We start from the raw sequence: 20,741 nt of genomic DNA, 5'->3' as shown, positions 1-20,741 counted from the left end.
GGGGAACAGCTTTAAAATTGAAGGTTGAGATGAACCCAGCTGTTTATAATCAAAATTGGCCAGCAAGGCATAGAAACTTCCAGAATGCTATTAGGGGACTGCTGAACATAGAGGGGGACTGAGCCAAGCCTTGTAAGGAGATTAGGGTGCTCATGAACCAGTTCCATCACTGGGAGAGGATTAAGTGCTTTGCTATGGGAAGGATGGTCCATCTTCCATAGACTTCTCTGACCTGAGCCCCTCTCCCCAGGGACACCACCTCTTCCTGGAGGTGCTGCAATGGGCTTGGAGGACTGGGATCCCAGTGTGCAGAGGCACAGGAAGAGGGAGCAGAGCTGCCTCCCAGAGGAGGGACGTCTGAGCTGGGGACACGGTCAGCAAGCAGAGGGTGTCACTTACCTCAGGGTTGGTCAAGGTAAACTAGAGTAAAGGTGCTTTCAGGATAATGGCCTACAGATAAGAAGAGCTTATCCCAAGATAGTGACTTCCTGAATTTGGAGTTTGCAGAGGGAAAAAGGTAATAGTTGGACATTGATGTAGAGTACTAGCTTTGTGTTTTTCCAAGAAAAGCTCTGAAGAAAAAACCCTGCTGTTATATGTAATTCCCCTTCATGAATAGCAGGGGTATTGTAAAATCTTCCACCCTGAGCAAGAGAAGAAAGGTCACAATCTCAGAATGACATAGAATGCTTTACCTTGAATAAAGATGACCTCATGAAATGTTCACTGCATCGCCTTTTTTTTTTTAAAACTAATTTTGCTGAGGCTGCTGAAAACTTCACTAATGTAAGCTGAAGCTTCTCTGGTTCTCTGCGTGTGATTATTCGTGCCTGTGAATAGGGCCTCCATATGTGAGTGCGTGTCTGCATGTGAGTCCCTGGGAATAGGAGCAAGTGTGTGAGCAGGTGCGTGTGCACTGGGAGAGGAAGTGAGGTGTGTGCGTGTGTGATGGGGCCTGTGTAAGTGTTGGGATGGGAGAAGATTGTGAGCGGGACATGAGTGAGTGCTGGGAGGGGAAAGGCAGTGAGATGTGTGTTTGTGAGCAGGTGCATGTGAGTGTCAGGATGGGGAAAGGAGATAAGACCCGGGAACGGGCCAGGTGGAGGAGGGCAGTCCTGGTCCAGGAGCTAGAGTTTGCAGATTATTCATAGACCTTCCTCTGCTTGAAACCCACCAGAGTTACATTCTGCCCTCTGTCCGCTCCTCCTGCTCTGATTGCCCTCATCAACTCCCTCTCCTCCCCCACTCTAATTGCCCTAGATGACTGACTCCTGGCCACTCTACTGTGGGAGGAGAGGACAGTCAGCACCGGCCAGTCCTCACCCTTCCTGCCAAGAAGCATTGCTCCTCTGCCCGGGAGCCCTTACAGCCCCTGACATACTGTCACTCGGGGGAGGCAGAATTGGGCCAAGTCCTTACACAGCAGATTACTCAGTTCCCCTGAGGCCTGGCTCTTCTTGAGCCTGTCACATGCTTTATGACCTTGAGTCAGCCAAGTTGCCCTTCAGCTTCCTGGCTGGGTCTGAGCCACAGGTGACCCTTTACCCCTCCCTGCTGGTACCTGACCTTGGTTCAAACTCCTGGACCAAGCTTGAAAATCTCCTTCATTGATCCCAAGTGAACTCTCTCTCTCTCTCTCTCCCTCTCCTTTTCCCTCTCCCTCTTCCTAAACTCTCTCTTTTTTCAAGTACTGGCATTTTAACTCAGGGCATCACACTTGCTATGCAGATCTAAACTAACTCTAGACCCTCTTTGTCACTCTCTCCTCTCCAGAACCACTTTCTCTAGACAAGCTGATTGCCACTAGATGCCTCCCAGATCTGGCATCATCTGTGGCCCCTGCCGCTTTGGTTTTTACAATTGTCCTCTCCTGCTATGGCTTCCTTTCCAAACCACAGCCCTTGAAGGTCAGCTACCAGGTCGCCTCCTCTAGGACAGCTTCCTGCACCATTCCTTCAGGGAATGAAGATTTTGTTCACAGAGTGAGGGGTTTCGGGATTGGCTCCCAACCTCTAACTCCCCCTCTTATAAAATGTGCATCTTATATGTACACACAAGCCTGGCCTCTGACTTGCCTTTTTGCCATGGTTTTATTGTTTGACATTTTAAAACACAAATTAATCTCTCCCGGTCCCCTGTGCCGATTTTGCCCAATTGTTTTTTAGAGCCATACTTTTGTTTTTATTGTTTTTAAGTCTGTCTTTTTATGGAGTCATTTTTTAAACGCTTATTATTTCTCACTGATTTTGCTTTCTCATTTAGTGTTTACTGTAAAAGAGGGAATGGGAAACTGCCCTGGGGTAGGGGTGGGGATGGATGGGAGCTGGGCTGCTGGGGACCTTAGCAGGGCTGCTGAGTTGGGGAGCAGGGAGCTATCATTGAGTAGGATGGATCTAGGTTTGGTCTCAGCTGCATTCATCCTACCTCACTGAACCTCAGTTGCTTCATCTGGAAATAGGGATGAAAATTCAAGGACTTTGGGTTGCCATGAGAGTGAATTGAAAAAGGCCAATATGGCGCACAACACAGTTCTAGGCATGTGCAGAATCTCTTCCTTCCTCATTTTAATTCCCCAAACAGAGGAGCTCTGGGCTGGCCTCCAATGAAGCTTCTCTTTGAAACAAGGCCACCCAATCCTACAGGGTACCTTTCTGAGAATTAGAGAAGCGTGCCCCATTTGGGCAGATCTAGGCACTGTGCTGGGCACCAAATGGAGCTTTGTAGGTGAGTGAGTTCCAGCCCTATTTCCAGCCTCCAACAGTGCATCCAGGGGCAGAAGCCTCAGAGGGACAGAGGAGGACAGACAGCTGCAAGTGGAGCATTTCTCTGTCCTGCTGTGAAGGTCAGCAGATGAGCCATGAAGCTGGTCTCCAAGGCCCTTGTGTTCAAAGTCTTCCACCAGGGAGAGATATACTACTCCATTTCACGTAAATGCAGCTATGTTCTATGCGAATGCAAGTTCCCTGAGCAGAGGTGTCTCACTTTTTTTTTGTCTAGCACATGGTAAGTGCATAGTAAATGTGTGTCTGAGTGGACATAAGGAGGAGGGAACTTAAGGAAGAAACTGAGAAGGGCAAGGAAAATGGTCCACAAAGCCTCCAAGGCTCTCAGCTACAGTCTCTGGGCAGCAGGACTGATAGGACCAGGGGACACCAGGTCATTTCTCTTCTTCCTTCAGCCCCTAATTCGCAGAACCTGCTACCAGGCTAGATGCATTGCAATAGAATTTCTGCTCTAATTTCCAGTGTGTCTTTGCATTCTGACAAGCTCCCTCTGGCAGTGATTTTTATACCCTAGGGTTCTGGGGAAAGTCAGGTGCTTCAGGGAAAAGCTGCGATTTAATCCTATTCTCACTTCCTTCCACAAATCTTCAATGAACATGACTAAGTGCTAGGGATTCTTCGAAGACCTGGGATGTGGTGGCCAAGGAGAGAGACTTCACTCCTTGTCTTGCCATACTATCAGCTGTGGTCTTTGTCACCTGTCCAGTCTCAGCTCAGAGGAGCCTGGTTATTTGAGAGAGAAACAGGGCAGAGCATGTATATGTCTGTGCAGGGACTAAATAGTATTGGAGCAGTGACAAGGTAGAGCCATGGTTCTTTTTCACATTTAATTTTACTTTTTGGCTAGACATCGATCTACCATTTGATCCAGTAATACCACTCTTGGGGATATACCCAAAAGACTGTTACTCCAGAGGTACCTGCACACCCATGTTTATTGCGGCACTATTCACAATAGCCAAGTTATGGAAACAGCCAAGATGCCCCACCACTGACGAATGGATTAAGAAAATGTGGTATCTATACACAATGGAATTTTATGCAGCCATGAAGAAGAATGAAATCTTATCATTTGCAGGTAAATGGATGGAACTGGACAACATTATTCTGAGTGAGGTTAGCCTGGCCCAAAAGACCAAAAATCGTATGTTCTCCCTCATATGTGGACATTAGATCAAGGGTAAACACAACAAGGGGATTGGACTATGAGCACATGATAAAAGCGAGAGCACACAAGGAAGGGGTGAGGATAGGTAAGACACCTAAAAAATTAGCTAGCATTTGTTGCCCTCAATGCAGAGAGACTAAAGCAGATACCTTAAAAGCAACTGAGGCCAATAGGAAAAGGGGAACAGGTACTAGAGAAAAGGTTAGTCCGAGAAGAATTAACCTAGAAGGTAACACCCACGCACAGGAAATCAATGTGAGTCAATGCCCTGTATAGCTATCCTTATCTCAACCAGCAAAAACCCTTGTTCCTTCCTATTATTGCTTATACTGTCTCTACAACAAAATTAGAAATAAGGGCAAAATAGTTTCTGCTGGGTATTGGCAGGGGAGAGGGAGGGGGCCGACTGGGTGGTAAGGGAGGGGGTGGGGGCAGGGGGGAGAAATGAACCAAGCCTTGTATGCACATATGAATAATAAAAGAAAAAGGAAAAAAAATAATTTTACTTTTTGGTAGTCATTATTATAGTTGATTGAAACGTAATAGTTATTCATATTTGTAGACTGCAGTGTGATGTTTCAATTTGTGTATACATTCTTTAGAGATCAAATTTAGGCAATTAGCACCTGTCCTATCTTAAACTTTTGTCATTCTTAATAATGACCACAGGGTCGACTGTATCACAGCCCTCTTGTTCAGCCTCCATTCTACCATCTAGTGATGTTCTAAAATGCACATCTGACCACCTCAGGCTCTTGCTTCAGCAGCCATTCCCAATGGCTCCCTGTCTTATCACATAAATTCCAAGCTCTTAGCATGACCTAGAAGATCAAGCCCTTGCCTCTATCCCTTTAGCCTCATATTTCATACGCCAATAATGTGACTGCTTGTGATGGCTCAGAATATCTTTCATAATGAAAGAGACTGCATTGTTCATGCCTTTCTTGGGCATTCCCCTTTGTTTTTCATTAATATAATGAAATAGCTGAACCTAGGTACTCCATAAAGAAAAGAGGTTTATTAAGGTCCAGTTCTGGAGATTCAAGGGCATGGCACTGGCTCTGGTGAAACCCTCATGGTGGATGGCATATATTGATGGGGGCACTCATGCAAAGAAGTAATCACATGGTGAGGTGGAAACCAGAGAGAGGAGAGGGGCCAGGTTAGCTACTTTATCATGATCCTCTCCAGAGAACTGACTTGGGGGCTTCCATGAGAACTGCTTTAATCTCTTCCAAGGGCATACCACCAGTGCCTAAGGATCACCCCCTAGGCCCAGCCTCTTAATAGTCTCATTATTTCTCATGTCACCATTTTGAGGAATAAACTGCTAGTATATGTACATTTGGGAAACTAAGTACATCTGAACCCTAGCACTCACTTCTTGGGCATTTGACTGATCTCATCTTTTGGGGCCTGTGTCACATGTCTTTTCCCCCAGGCAGCCTTCCCTGTCCCTGCAGGCTGGATTAGGGACACAGGCATTTCCTGGTGACATTCTAATTCAGCAGGTCTATCATGAGACCCAAGATTCATGTTCTTCACAGCTCTAGATCCTGTTGGTACTGCTGATCCTCGGACCACACTTGAAACAGGAGAGTGGTCTCAGCCACTGCATCCGACTCCATTGAAACCATCAAGAATAGGACCTTTACCATTTGGGGGTCAAAGATGCCTTTGAGGGTCAGGTGAACATTCTGGATACTCTCTTCCAACATGGACATATACTAACATTTTTTTGCATATAACTTCAGAGGTTTTCCTACCATCTGAAGCTCACTGTTGCCCATTCAGGTTGGAGACTCCCACCCCAGACCTGTGTAATTGTGCAATGATTAATTTTAAGCACCCATGAGTTCCGAAGCCAGCTTTGTCACTTAGCTGGCTGCCCTCCTCTGAGTTTAAACTTGTAGAAAAAGATGATACCAGTGGTCACTTTCTCATGAATCATTGTGAGGATTCAGTGATAATGCAAGAAAAGAGCTTAGCACAGGGCCTGATAAGCTCTTGATAAATATTAGTGATTCTTTTTCTTATTATTATCATGAATAATTGATGTGCACCCAGAGGAGCTGTAGCCAGAGCTTCTAGCACCAGTGGGACAAGCATAATCTGGGTACTTGCCCTGTGCCTGGCCCTGCACTGGCACTGTTACGTGCTTGCTGTCATCTTCTCTGAGTGAGGTAGGAATAGAGCTGGCTGTTGCTCATTCTAGTTTTCAATGAGGACACTCAGACCTCAGCAGATTGTGCCCCATCCCCAGAATTGCTCAGCAGCAGAACGTCTGCTGTCAGATGGTGTGTTCCAACGCTATTCTTTCCCCTCTGTATTTCCCTGGACGGAAGTAAACAAACAAATGGAGACATAGTGAGGTCTTTTTTTCTCCTTATAAAAATATTTAAATTATTTCCCCACATTTTAATAAAACGATATTAACTTTAATTTTCTTCATTTTCAGAAATGTTACACAGCCGCCTGTGAACTTTTCTCAGCCCATTAGTTGCTTGGGTGGTTAATTACTAGCCATTAATTTTGGTGAGGCTTTCTGTAAAGTGACGGCTCCAAAGAGTCATTTACCTGCTTATTCATACTTTCCACTAAAGACCTATTTTTCTTTGCAACAACCCAATATTAAGTACACAACCAGTTTTATTTATTTATTTTTACAAAGAAACCCTGACCTGTGAAAACCCCTTTTTTTCAACTGGGTTTCAGAATAATTCATTCATGCATTTTAGAAGCTATGCAAATGAGCTTCCCTTGATTTTAGAGGATTTCTCTGGAATTGATTTTGGGATTCTGTATTAATTACCACTACTCAGGCATAGGGGCTGTCACATAATGGATATATTTAGCAGGAATGACAAGGCTGATAATTATGCAAAAGGAGCCTTAGAAAAGGGATTGTTTACTTTGATGTTTAATTTTGGCAGACTCCTTTAGTTTGTTAAACTTAATCAAAAGCAATCAAAATACACTGGTGTGAATTACAGCAAATTAATTTCAATCCAATGGAAAACATCATGTCTTTCAAATGTGAATGTTGAAATGAAACTTCTGAATGAACCACCGGAAACAAGGAAGCAGGAAGTTTTTGGGTGTGGAACAGTTTGTTATAGCTTGAGTTAGGATCTGGGCAGGATTTCCTAAGCAATTATGCTTTTAGGGGTAAATGGAATGGACTTCATATTTGGTTTCTAGGATGCTCACTCAGTGGCTTGGGAAGGTCACTGGAACTCAGTGTTTTGAGACCTCAGTGTCCTGATTTGTCCAATGACATCATTCTTGACTGGCTACTATTATTAGCAAACAGGTAACTTACTCTTATCATCATTGTTGATATCATGTGTTCTCTGGACCATTGTTAACCCTGACAATGGCTCTGTGAGGTTAGTGGCCTCATTTAACAGATGAAGACTTAACTATAAAGATACTTTGAACCCCAGCTCCCTCACCTCAGATTACTACTCTGAGGATATCATGTTTAATTTCAGAAGACTTCTTTGGTTTGACAAGTTAATCAGAAGCAATCAAAATATGCTTATGAAACATATAGGAAATTAATTTCAAGCCAATGCAAAAGATTATATTTCCCAACTGTGGAGAATCAAATGAGAAAATGGATGTGCAAATGTTATGTAACATGTTGACTGCTATGCAACTGAGCAGTAGTAAAAGGAAGGGAGCAAGTCTAGGAGACTATACAAGACCAGTTTTACTAAAAGGCACTCGTTTCTCCAGCTCATGACTCATTGCAGGAGGCTGAGTTTATTTCACGAGATTTGTAATTCAGTGAGGTCTATTGAGTCATTCAAACATTGACTCATTGAATTAATTTTCTCAGTAGCCACCCAGATTGAGATATGTGGAAAGGGATGCAGAGTTTAATGAGATGTCACCTTGACTTTTTGGAGCCCATGGCATAGTGACCACACCATATAAATTGTTCATGAAAATTCAAGGAACTTATTGAGTAAGAACAAAAAGTGGCACTTGTTTCATCTTGGGAATGGAACTATGTCTCTTTTATTAGTGTGTCCCTAACACTTGGCACACAGCCTGACTTCAGAAAGTGTTTGATAAATTTGGTTGAATGAATAAATTATAAACGAGTCTTAGATATCAGGGTGGACATGTAAATGAAAACAGTTCCTGTATTTTCCACACTTCTGACACCAAATGTGGAGGATTTATCCCACCAACAACTGATTCTCAAACTCTTCAGACACTAACTGGGTGTCAACCTTTCAGCTCAACTCTGATATAACTACCCACAGAGGGAGCAGAGCCCAGTTCCACAAGAAGGTCACCCCATTTTAGATACTAATCCAAAGTCCAAGTCATCTGTAATTTGACTAACTGGCTATAAATTGGGGATTCCCATGACCTACTCCTTGGGTCTGATAATTTTCTATAGCAGCACATAAAAGTCATGGTAACACTAAACTATGTTTACCAGGTTTTTTTTTTTTTTGAAGGATAGAGACGAATAGCCCAGTAAAAAGAGTCACTGCACAAGATCCAGAAGGGTCTCAAGTGTAAGAGCTTCTGTCCCTATGGAATTTGGGAGGTACCAACCAAGCACAACCCAGAAGCTCTAGGAATCCCTTCTCTTAGTGTTCTTAGGGGACAGTCCATTGCAGAGGCATGATTGGTTACAATACTGGCCATTGGTGACTAACCCCACACCTCTCTTCTCCTGAATGGATGGGGGTGAGGTTGAAGATTCTAGTCATCTGATCACAAGATTGGTTCCTCTGGCCAACAGCCCCATCCTGAAGATATTGAGGGACTTCCAGCCACTTGTCAGCTTATTAACAGACACTCAGAGTTGAAAGGGGCTTGCTATGAATAACAAAAGAAACTCCTATCCGCTGTATCACTTAGGAAATTCCAAGGATTTTAGAAGCTCAGTATCAGGAACCAGGGACAAAACCAACATGTTTTGTCCTCTATCACTCAGGAAATTACAAGAGTTTTAGGAGCTCTGTTACCATCAACTGGATGAAGACCAAATATACATTTCTCTTATAATATCACAATATCAGAGTCTTGTGGTGTTGGACAACAGACAACTGAACCTTGTAAAGATGCCTCAGGTGTTAATGGAAGGAGAGATTCCAAAGTGCTTGCCAGGATGAAGGGATAGTGTGGTGTTGGTAGAAGCACAAGTGGCTGATGTGGCTGTCCTATAGAGTGCATGGATCACAACAGAGAGGGTAAAAGGCCCATTGTAGGCAAGAGGGATGGGCTTTTATTCCTGTGCCGCAGAAGGTGGGTTTTATTCTGTAGGTTTGGGAAGAAGGGAATGGCAGACACTTGGTGGATTAGTGTAGTGCCTTCTAGCACAGATCTGCCTGGTCCTTGAATCTGTGTTCTACTCTTCACCAGCTTGGTTACATTGGGCAAGTTATTTAACCTCCTTCTACTCTGTATGGACAAGGGTATAATAGCCTCTTTCATGGAAAGTTGCTGTGAGGTTTCTGTGAACAGTTATTTGTAAGGAGCACTTGGAACACATCCAACACCTACTAGCCCTGTGGGTGCTGGCTGTCATTACCAGATGATGCTCCATGGTCTCTGTGGGAATCTCAGTCATGTTCCTCATCACTTGGACACCCTGAGGTATTGGCTGAGCTTCCAGTTCTCAGTCTCCATGCACAGGCAGTAGAAGTGCATCTGTGTAGGAGGAGGGTTACAGGATCTCATGCCTGTGAAACACTGTGCACAAGTACACACCAGAGAGCCGGTCAGGCCTGACCTTGCTCTGGGTTTAGGAAGATGCCTCTGTGGAGAGAGGAAGTTTGGGGACTGTACCAATTGTCCTGAGAGACAACCAGCTAAGGCAGTGACTGGGGGATGGGAGCAGAGAAAAGCGGAAGGTGAACTTGAGAGACTTGACTGTTGGGCAAAGAGTTTTACAGGATGGAGTGAAGAAGAGGACATGGAGGTCTGTAATCTAGCTCTGGGAAGGAGGACTCATGCTGACAGAAGATGGAGAATTCAGGAGAAGCCAGGTGGGGCTGGAAAGCTAGAATGACAGGATCACCTGGGAGCCAGATGTGTGGCTCAGAGGGCTTTATACAGCCCCTCTCACTAGTTAACCATATTTGAATAGGGGCTTTCCAAGTTACTCTGCATTTTTAGGGAGATGAGCTTACTGATGGCAAAATACAACTCACGTAAAATTTGCCATCATAACCATTTTTGGCTCACATTGTTGAGCAGTCATCATCATCACCTATCTCCAGATCATTTATACCTTCACAAACTGAAACTCTGTACCCACTAAACACTAATTCCCCATTTCCTGTCCTCCAGCCCCTGGCACCCACCATTGTACTTCCTGTCTATGAATCTGAACACTCTAGGTATCATAAATCAGTGGAATTATATAATATTTGTCCTTTTGTGACTGACTTATTTCATATAACTTAAGGCTCAAGGTTCTCTTGTGTTGTGGCATATGTCCAAATTCCTCTTTTAAAGCTGCATAATATTCCATTGTATGTATAAACCATGTTTTGTTTATTCCTCTGCTGGACCCTTAGAAAGTTTCCATCTTTTGGCTATTGTAAATAATGTTACGTGAATATTTGTGTACCAATATCATTTAAGTCTCTGTTTTGAATTCTTTTGTGTATATATCCAGAAGTGTAATTGCTGAATCATGTGGTAATCTTATGTTTAATATTTTTCAAGAACTACGATACTTTTCTTTCTGAATTTTCTTTTGTATATCTATGGTCCCATCAATCTTCTGGTCTTCAGGCCTGAAAATAGTCACTCTTGACTTCTGGTTCCTTTTCTTCCATAGTCAGCTGTAAAAACTGGGCAATGGTTTCTCTTACTTTTCTGGGAAGAAAGGTACGAGAGACAGTCTTCCCTGCTGTCTCCCTGCCCTTATCTGCAGACCACATTCAGAGGACCCAGTGACGGACGATACAGACTACGTTGGAGCCGCAAGGTGGAAGAAGCCTAGGGGACTAAGTGACTGTGTGGATTGAGCCTCTCTACTGAGCCACATTGTCCTTCAAGTTACAGGAGAAATAACCTTTATTGTGTTAAGCCCCTTAGATTTTGTGGTTGTTTGTTACAGCAATTAGCCTGAGCAGACCAATCCACCAACAATCCAGAAGTCCTCTCAAAGCTATCTTCACAGTGTCTCACTATTTCCTCCTTTCTATGCCTGTTTATACAATTTTAGTCTTGTTGTAGCCCCTCACCCCTAAACGATTATAATGGTTTGCTAACTGGAATTCGTGGTCCTAACTTTCTCTAGTTCACCATTCATGTTCACAGAAAAGAAATATATTAAGAGGATAAAGATTTTGCATGCCTTTGTTTAAAAACTTTAGTTATTAAGGCATCTCCTGAGAGAACATCTTTTCTTCTCTTCTTCCTCTCACCCACAAGCGTGCTCACTATCCTCTATGTACTCTCACTTTTTGTTTTTCCTTCCCTCTCCCTCCTCTTTTCTTGTCTACTGCTTAATCACCCTTCAATCCCAAGTTCAAGTGTTCCCCCTCTTTGAGGGGCCTTCTGTGAACAACTGTCTTACTCTTTGCCTGTGCCTTTGGCACATTACTTTTTATTTATATAGTTCAACGTTAAGTGCCTTTGGTTAACCAGAGGTTCTTAAGCTGGGGTTCATCAATGAGGCACAAGAGCTCCTTGAAATGCTGAGTGTGTGTGTGTGTGTGTGTTGGAAGAGGGGGTGCCTCTACAGATTTCACAGGTACCTTTCAGTGTTGTGAGGTCATGAGACTGGGATGCTTATTGCCTTTCATGATGGCGAAATAAATGTGATACCTCTTGGGTGTTATCACAATCTTCTTACATAGGAAGCCCTTTGTATTCTTCCTGTTTGATAGGACTAGCACCCAGTGTCCAGGGAAGGTGTCTTAATTCATTTTGGGTTGTTTTACAGAATTCCACAGACTGGGTAACTTAGAAAGAACAGAAACCTATTTCTTATAGTTCTGGAGGCTGGGAAGTTCAATGTCAAGGGACCTGCATTGGTAAGGACCTTTTTGTTGCTTCATCCAATGGTGGGAGATAGAAAGGCATGAAAGCATGTGTAGAAGACAAAGAGAAGGGGGACAAACTCATTTCATTTGTCAGGATCCTACTCTCCAAACAACTAGCTCAGTCCTGTGTTAATGACGTTATTTCAAGTGGGCTCTACCCTCATGACCTCTTCACCTTTAAAGGTTCCATCATTCACTCTTGTTGGATGAACTTTGGAGTCGCATTCAAATTGTACCAGAAGATCAGTTAAGAACTTCTGCAGTGAGTGAATTATAGGATGACATCTGGTCTTAGTCCCTTTGGTGCACAGGAGGCAGGTGGTTGTGGAGTTGCCTGGAACAGGACAAAGCCTGAATGATTACACCTTGACCCACTCTCACACCTGCTGGGGTGGTGGGCTAATTCTTACCAAATGCTGAGGCAGGAGGACAGCTCTCCTGTCCTGGTTGTTCATTTCAGATAACCCAGGTTATAACCAGCAGACCCCACTCCATTGTCTCGCCTCCACAATCAAAAGTCCTTAGATTCTCATAGACACTGGGGTCATGGACAAGTGGTCTCTGATGCTTGCCCTTCCCCAGTGAGGCCCTCAGAGCTCTACTGGATCCCTCTTCTCTGTATCTTACTGTTTCCTCAGCACCCAACCCTGGCAGCCAGCAGAGTGCCTTGCTAGCTTTTTTCTTCTACAGCTCTTTGAATGTTTAATAAATTCTTAATTAAAAGCTGGGCACCTCATCTATTCCTGTCAATTGCTTCTCTGTTGTGAAGAAGAAAGGCCTACGGGGGGAAATGTCAAGCCCATACTCCGCCCTCTGTTTGCACCCACAAATCCACAAGTGCACGTACGTGTGCGTGCACACACACACACACACACACACACAGACACAGCCTAGGACTTGGTGCTGTATTTACATAATTCTATTGACATTTTGAGGCTAAAATTATGTATGCTACTTTAATTCGCTGTTAAATTAAATTATGAATGTTTGGAACGTAGTAATTTCTTTTGTTCTATGAACAGATTGTTTTATATATCTGCCTATATTACCAAGTTATTAATTTAATGATTTCATAATAGCAGCTCATTCCTCTGGGTAATATAAAGACTGAAGTGCACACTCTGCTCCGTACAGCACAGGCGGACAATGCTTGCCCTACGTGAATTGAAGGTTTTAGGAATAAAGATATTAGTTTTGGCAGAATGTTTAAGTGTGCATAGGGAAAGTGGAGGAATGTGTCAGGTCAGCTCCAGCTTCCCAATCTTGCTTTAAAAAGGCAGGACACAGTCCATTGCTCATGAGACTGAAGGAAAAATAATTTTCTTAAATAAAGCCAGGCACTCGGCTGAATGCTGGAAAGTTTGAGAGGCACTGGCTGTCCATCTACTCTGACAGCTCTGGACACAGTGTGGGTTCCACCCCACTGAAAGAAGAAGGATCTTTCGTCCTGAGGGTCTGGTGGGTCACAACCTTGTCAGCATGTTGGTTGGAGATGTGCTGCCATGACAACATGGCATTGGTCAGGCCATCCTGCTACTTGTGAACAACCTACCCTTTTGTTTGAAAAAAGGTCAAAGGTCGGATGCTGTCTGGTGAGGGGTTATGAACATGACGTCTAGACTCCCAGAGATCTTCCTCTGTCCCTGGAAGTTGTGACTTGAGCTCTCTGTGCCTCAATTTCCTGATCAGTAAAATAGAGAGATTGGTATTATCTGCCCAGTCAAGGTTGTGGGATTGTGTGGCTCAAGTGAGAATATGGATGGCAAAATGCTTTTGCTAACACATGGGGCTCTTTGGGGGCTGAGCTGTGTGAGTTAGTAGAACAGGCAGCCCAAATCACCCACATTAGAGCCTCAGGTGATTCACTTCTCTGGGCGGGAGGTCTCAATTGCTTCAGTGGACACCTGAGATTTGAATGTCCTGGCTTCTTAAGTCCTGCCACCTCTGGTATGTTTGGACTCATTTTTCAGGAGAAACAACCAAAATGCTTCATCTCACTTGAGAATCCAGTGCTGAAGGTGGAGCCTTCCTGAAGAATCACAGCATTTTCAGTTGTAATTATTAAGCATCTCTAACTCAAGAAGAACTCATTTGGAGTGGCAGATATGACGGGCCCCAAGACAGGCATGGCTTCCCATTAGCCTACAGTCTAATGGGAACAGATGACCAAACAGGTGATCTTGATATCCTGTGATGATGGAGGGCATGTACATACCCCAGAGTTTGGCCAAAAGAGGGGAAGAGAAGCTAGGCTGAGATCACAAGACTGACTAATGTGTCAGTCAGGCAAAGAGGAGGTGAGCAGATGGGAAGGGCAAAGGTGATTCAGGAAGAAGCAGGAGTATACAGGAAGATGGAGCCAGGAGAGACCTATGCAGTATGGCTGGGACATTGAGTCCATGTTTGGGGCAAGAGTGGTGAGAAATGACACTGGAGGGACCAGTAAGGACCCATAGCTGGTGGAAATTGAGGGCCTTTTTAGGCAAAAGGCAAGTGGAGAGCTGATGAGGAAAAAAAGGGCTCGATTTGCACTTTTGAAAGGACACCATGGCTGTCATGGGAAGAACCATATGGAAGAAGGTGGAGTTGAAGGCAGGGAGAGCAGCTAGGAGACTTGCAGTGATCGTGATGAGAGGCAGAGCAGTAGTGAAAGGTGTAGAACAGCAGCCTTGCTAAGATCTCCTGGCAGGAGTCCATGATGTTACCTTTTGGCTTTTTAGTGCCTCCATCTCTGGCTTGTCTATCATTTCCTAAAAGGAAACTACTAGCAACTCTTCCTGTGTTTGACCCACACACACTTTCACATGTATGAAGGTGTGTGCATGCACATGTCTACTGCTCTGTGTGTTCAGTAGGGTAAAACAAAAATGTTTCCAACTGAGCTGACAAAATGGCAAGTTAAAAAGTGTTATTGCTTACACTTTCTTCACTTGTTTCGTCTCTGTGTGTCACCTCTTTGAATCATTCCTGATCTCCTCAAGAAAAAAAAAATAATTCCTTTTTTCTGTGTTTTGTCTACAGTATTTGTTATCATAGTCTCTGTCTTCATATGAGACATGCACGTAGTGTGGCCTAATCCTGGTGCCCAGCACTGTGTCAGGCAAACTTCTGTCATCGCTGTTGAATTATTGCTGACTCAATGAAATCTGAATGCCCTGGGTCTGAGCCCTTTGAGGAAAATTGTAGGGTGTGCTTCCCAACCACTGTGTCCTATGCACTCAATCAACCCAATCAAGCTGATAATCAATATTAACCATTTACAGCTTTGGGAGAACTTTCTACGTCTTATGGTATGTGAGGACATAGCACCATGTCTGAGGAACAGGCACTCAGCAGACACTGGCGTCTTGCTCTTGCACGTCTAGCCTTCAGAACCATAACTGTTCTTTACAAATTACCCAGGGCAAAGAGTTTTGTTATAGCAGTCTGAATGGATTAAGACAGACCCTAAACATCATGGGCTGAGTGAATGATGTCTCAGAGGCCACCAGAGCAAGGGCATCTGGCAGGAGTTGAGGAGGCAGTGATTGATCTAGGGTCTGTTAAAAATTGTTTTCAGAGGTAGAAGTGGAGTGGTTTTAGGGAAATGCTGGGAGACTTAAGTTTTATTGCAAAATATAGGGTGTCTTTTCTGTGTGTCCCACAGAAAGACCATGTCTTTGGTCAGAATGATGATGGTGGTGGTGGTGGTGGGTGGTGGTTATGGCTAAAACCCAGGAAGGGAAGAGTCTCGTCTGGTTTCCCACCATCTATCTCCCAACAAAAGCCTCGGGAACGTCTGAGAGGCCATTTGGAACAATCCGAAGTCTGGAGCCCTGGGCTATTTAATGTTTCTAGCAATGAACTAGACGATGAAACAGAGAGTATGCTCATTAATTTCATAGATGACACCCAGCTGAGGTTAGAGGGGGCACCTTGGAGGACAGGATTAGAATTCAAATTGACTCCAGCAGGTTTTAGAGATTGGTCAGAAACAAGCCAAATGAGATTCACAAAGTTCAAGGGCAGCATGAGGATAAAGCAGCCAGGGAATGACTTGCCCAAGTCCCAATCCTGGGAAGCCTGTAGACTTCCTTGACCTTCCTGCCTGATTCATCACAGCTGACATTTGCACACAACTTGCGATGAACTTTCACAGTTCTCTCCTTAGAGCCTTGGGTGACACCCCCTGAAAGAGGGATTGCTGTGAACAAGTTCATGGGGGGGAGGGAGAGGGGGTGGTTCAGAGATGTTAAAAAAATCTGCCTAAGGCCACATAACTGATAGGTGTCAAAGCCAGATGCAACTCATTTAGCACTTTACAGCACTCATTTGACACTTACCTCAGAGTACTTTACTGTCTCATCTCACCTGTGACCTCATTCGGAGGCACAGTTCCCAGATCCTTCTCTTTGCCCCAAAGCACACCCCATCTCCACCTATGGCAGCCATGATCCTAGGGCACACCCATCCAACCCAATTCTTACCAGCTGCTTCGCCAACCTGGATATATTCTGGTTGGACTACACCTACCAGATAAACTTTCACAGCTTGAGGTCAGTCCAACTGCCTGTCAATTTTGCTCCTCACCTGACTTGTTGAGAACCTCTGGAGGAAGTCGTATAATTGGGTGGAGGGAGGCTGCAAATCCAATAGACAGACCCTCATTGCTGTTTAGCAATAATCCTTTAGTGGTCAGCTCACTTCCATCCAGGTCCTAGCCTTATTACTGGCTCGTTTGTTATTATTATTAATTATTATCCTACTGAAAAGAAGACAGGGGTCTTTGGCAAGTACGCCCCCAGCTTCCCATTCTCATTATCTTACAATTCATCCAGATCTATCTCAGCTCTCATCTCCTCTCCTCCTGGCTCAGAGCAAGGAGTGCTTTTTCTGTTTCCTCCTCTCTCCTGTGCTCACAATCCACTCCTTTCTGCTTCCTCCCACTCAGGCTCCCCAAGGCTTCCCTCTATAGTTCCTTCCTCACAGTCCTTTTTTGTTCCAGCTTGGCCCATTTTAGGAAACTTTCCTGGATGGGAAGCTACCAGGAAGGAGCTATGAGTGTGTGACTGCATGCTGGTGGTGTTCTGACTCTCAGGTTAAGTGGAGTGTTTGTGGGTGCTTTACATATCGCCTGTTGTAGATATCCATTATACATAATTTAAACAATCAACTGAAATGAAAGTGGCTCAGTCATGCCGCCAGCACTTCGTTCTTCTCTTCTCAGGGATGTTCCTTGAAGACACATATCTTCAACTTTATTTCTTGTTCCCTCTTTACACTGCCATTCTAATGGCAAAAGCCAGTAATGACCTCTAATGTGTCTTTTGCAGTTCACAACTCACCATCTTTCCTGAGACATTAGCCAGTCCACTGACCCCTCTTCTCTTAAAATCCTGCAGACACATGCCATTCCCCCGTTCTGTTTCTTCCGAGCTCTTGGACCAGAATCTCCCAGGAGCTCTACTGGCTTGTCTTCTGCTCAGCACCCATACATCTGCAATCTTCAGCATCCTTTTCCCAGTTTCCTCTTCTCCTTTCTTCTCACTCTTCCACACCAGACCAAGGCTGTCCCAGAGTTTTCCATCTATCCACCTGCACACATCTTCTGTCCTGCCAGACCTCGCTTCTGCACCATACACCTTACTTTCAGCTGACTTCACAAGATGCTCCCCCCACCCCCATGCAGCCTGGACTCATTTTATTGCCCTCTCTGGACCTGGCTTCCTCCTATTGACTAGCCCCCAAGAATTACCCTAGACTCTTACACGTTACCCTTTCTTCATATCCAGTTGGTGAGCAAGTCTTTGTCCCCAGAGCTGCTGTGTTTTCCATGTTCATAGTCTCCTAACTGATATCCCTGTCTCTCACTTTGCCTTATGTTAATCCAAATTTACCATGTGGTTTCCCTACTTAAATGCCTTAACTTCCTGCCTAGCACCTACAGGTCTATAGTCCCCTACCTTTACCCCCATAACCTGGTGTCACCTGTCCTCTTAAGGGACAATTCCTATTCTTGCCATGCTTGGCTACTTACAGGTCTCCATTGTGTTCAAGTATCTGTGCCTTTGCACATGACTTTGCCTTAGTGCCCCTCCCTGTACTTCCCATGTGGCAGCTGCTAATGAAATCCTCTGGCTTCTCTCACAATGACATGACTGAGAATGCTGGTGCTGGTGTCACTCTGACTAGGTTCAGATCCCAGTTTTCCACTTTAGTCATGTGATTGGGCCAGGCATCCCAAGGTGTCCTTTCCTCCTCTGTGAACATGAGGAAAGTCCCTACTTTGTGGGAGTGTTGTGAGGGTTAATTAAGATAGCATCTGTAAAGCACCTGCCATAGTGCTTGGTGCATGGGAAGTTCTTGCTACAGGCTGGCCTTCCTAAATGCTGGAGAAGACCTCCTCATCCTCCAATATTGAGGTCTGAAAGTACCTGCTTTGTGAAGATGTCCCTGACTTTCCAGACAGATTCAATGTTGTCACTGGTTGGTACTTAGCATGTCATTCTGTGTGCTTATATCTTTCTCTCCAAGTGTCCTGTCCAGTATTCGTTGGTGTAGCCCTCAGGATCTGACATGGTATTTAACGCTAGATAAATCCCAATCCATGCTTTAGAGACAAATGGCTCAGACCATCATCTTCACTTAGTTACTTAATGACTGCTGCAATTTGAGACCAGGTTTCTGGTCCAATTTACTAATCTACAAACTGGGACCATTGCAGAAGGGATGTTGAATCCTGAAAGGGGACTCATTGCGGGTAAGGTTTATAGGTGAACCCAAATCCCTCAGTGATTAGGATGGAATGTCTAGAAATTTGAACTAGTCAGTGGGGACAATTGCCCATTGGCAGTTGTGACTGTAGAATGGAGCAGGAGTTGTATCACAGTGTGTATGTGTGTGTGTGTGTGCATGTGTGTGTGTGTGTGTGTGTGTGTGTGTGTGCAAGTGCATGACTGGGCTCCCCAGATGGCAGTGTATGGTGGGTCAGATGACAGTGGTCTCACTGTTTTTTGGTCATGGGTAGCAACAGCTGGCCTGGTCATCCCCCTGTTAATGATTTCAGGGGACAAAAGTCCTGTTGCTGCACTAAGACCATAAGAAATGGAGGCTTCCTTAGATAATGTGGACTTTATGGGCTCCCAGGCACTGCCTGAGGGCTTCCAGGACATTCTTGTGCCTGGGTGGGACTGGAAGTATCTCCCCAGGCTGGAGTGGGCAGGATTGCATGGCTGGTGTTTCTGTTTGAGCTCCTTGGGGTGGAATGGGTAGAAGGAGCAGAGTACAGGCTCTTGTCCATAGGCTGCTTTGGCTTTGGTTGTCTTCTGCCTGTCAATTTCTGTCCTCAGCTTTGGGCTCCCTGGTGTCTCCTATCTGTATCTTTTCTTATTTTTTCAACATTTACATCTGTTAATTTGAAGATTATTCTGGTAAAAGACAGGCATATGTATACATAAATATATATGTATATATTTATACAAGAAAGTGTTATATGAAAACACATCATGATAGAATTCAAATTACTGATGATAAATTAGGACTGTCCCTTCAAAACTCAATGTGCAGTGACTGAAAGGGGCATGGGAAGTCAGTGGATGACTCCTTTGGGAATACTGAGCACTTTCCCATGCTCAGTTCTCCACCTTCATGTCAGAGGCGCTGACTCCCACACCCAGAGAAGGGCCGGGCAGGGAACTTGTCCCCTTTTTGGGCCAAGGCAGTTTGGATACTCAGCTCGGTCCTTGCCCTAAACCCCTGACACTAGTGCTCTTTGCTTCTGTGGCACAGACCCTGCTCCCCTACTCTTTTGTTAAGCACAATCTTCCTCCTGGCTGATCAGTGGCCCCATGGGCTTGTGTGCTATATTCAGGGCTGCTTTGTGGAGGAGAGGGGCTTGAGCACGACCCAGGAGACAGAGAGGGATTGGACTGAGAGCAAGAAGGGGGTTGGGGGCTTCTGGATGAAAGGAACATGTCTTGGGAAATGGCATCTCATCTGCCCATTAACAATGCCAGTCAGGCAATGGTGGCATTCAGCGAGAGGACTGTGCCCCAAGGCCACCCGAGATGTCCACTGCCTCATTGGATGCTGAACCACACTCAGGCCAGTCGACTTGTCATCTTCCATGTGGCCTTGTGAGATGAAGATGTTGAAGCTGCCGCTCCTCTAATGACCTTCCGCTGAGAACTCAGCCAGCTTCTGAGGCAGGCAAGTCCCTGCCTCGGCTTGCTGCCATCAAGCAATTAACCGTTGCAGTCATTCCGGGTCTCTGCCCCTCCTGCCCCCCTTTCCAAACAACCATGTTGAACAAGCCACTTACAGGAGAAGGAAAAGGGACTGTCTGGTCAGGCGGCTAAGAGATGACAAGAGCTCGAGCGGAGGGGCGTGTAGTTTTAGTCACTGGGGATGCTGTTCTGGGAGCATTTGTGAGGCAGCTCCAGAGAGCACTTGGGGCACAGCACCCTGAGGATAAATGAGGGTGACATGCTAAAGACAGGAGACTCCCAATCACTGTCCCCCCTGGGGCTGGCCCCGAGCCCTGCCAATTACTGCCCTGGCTTGCTGGGCTCTGCTGTCTGGGAGGAGCCCAAGCTAACCCTGTTGTGGGTGAGTAGGGGACTCAGTGGCCCCTGGAGAAAGGTCTTTTGCTGGAGGGGTTCCAGGAGGCTGGGGGAGTGGCCTCTGGGGCCTCAGGTTCCTGGGGTCCTGGTGGGGGTCCTCCACCCCTCCCACAGGTCCCTTTCTGCTTTGCAGCAGCTCAGAGAAACCTGGGTTAATCAG

Source organism: Castor canadensis, chromosome 14 (genome assembly GCF_047511655.1).
Source record: "Castor canadensis chromosome 14, mCasCan1.hap1v2, whole genome shotgun sequence".
Classification (NCBI taxonomy): Eukaryota; Metazoa; Chordata; class Mammalia; order Rodentia; family Castoridae; genus Castor; species Castor canadensis.
Note: the sequence above shows the minus strand (reverse complement) of the source record.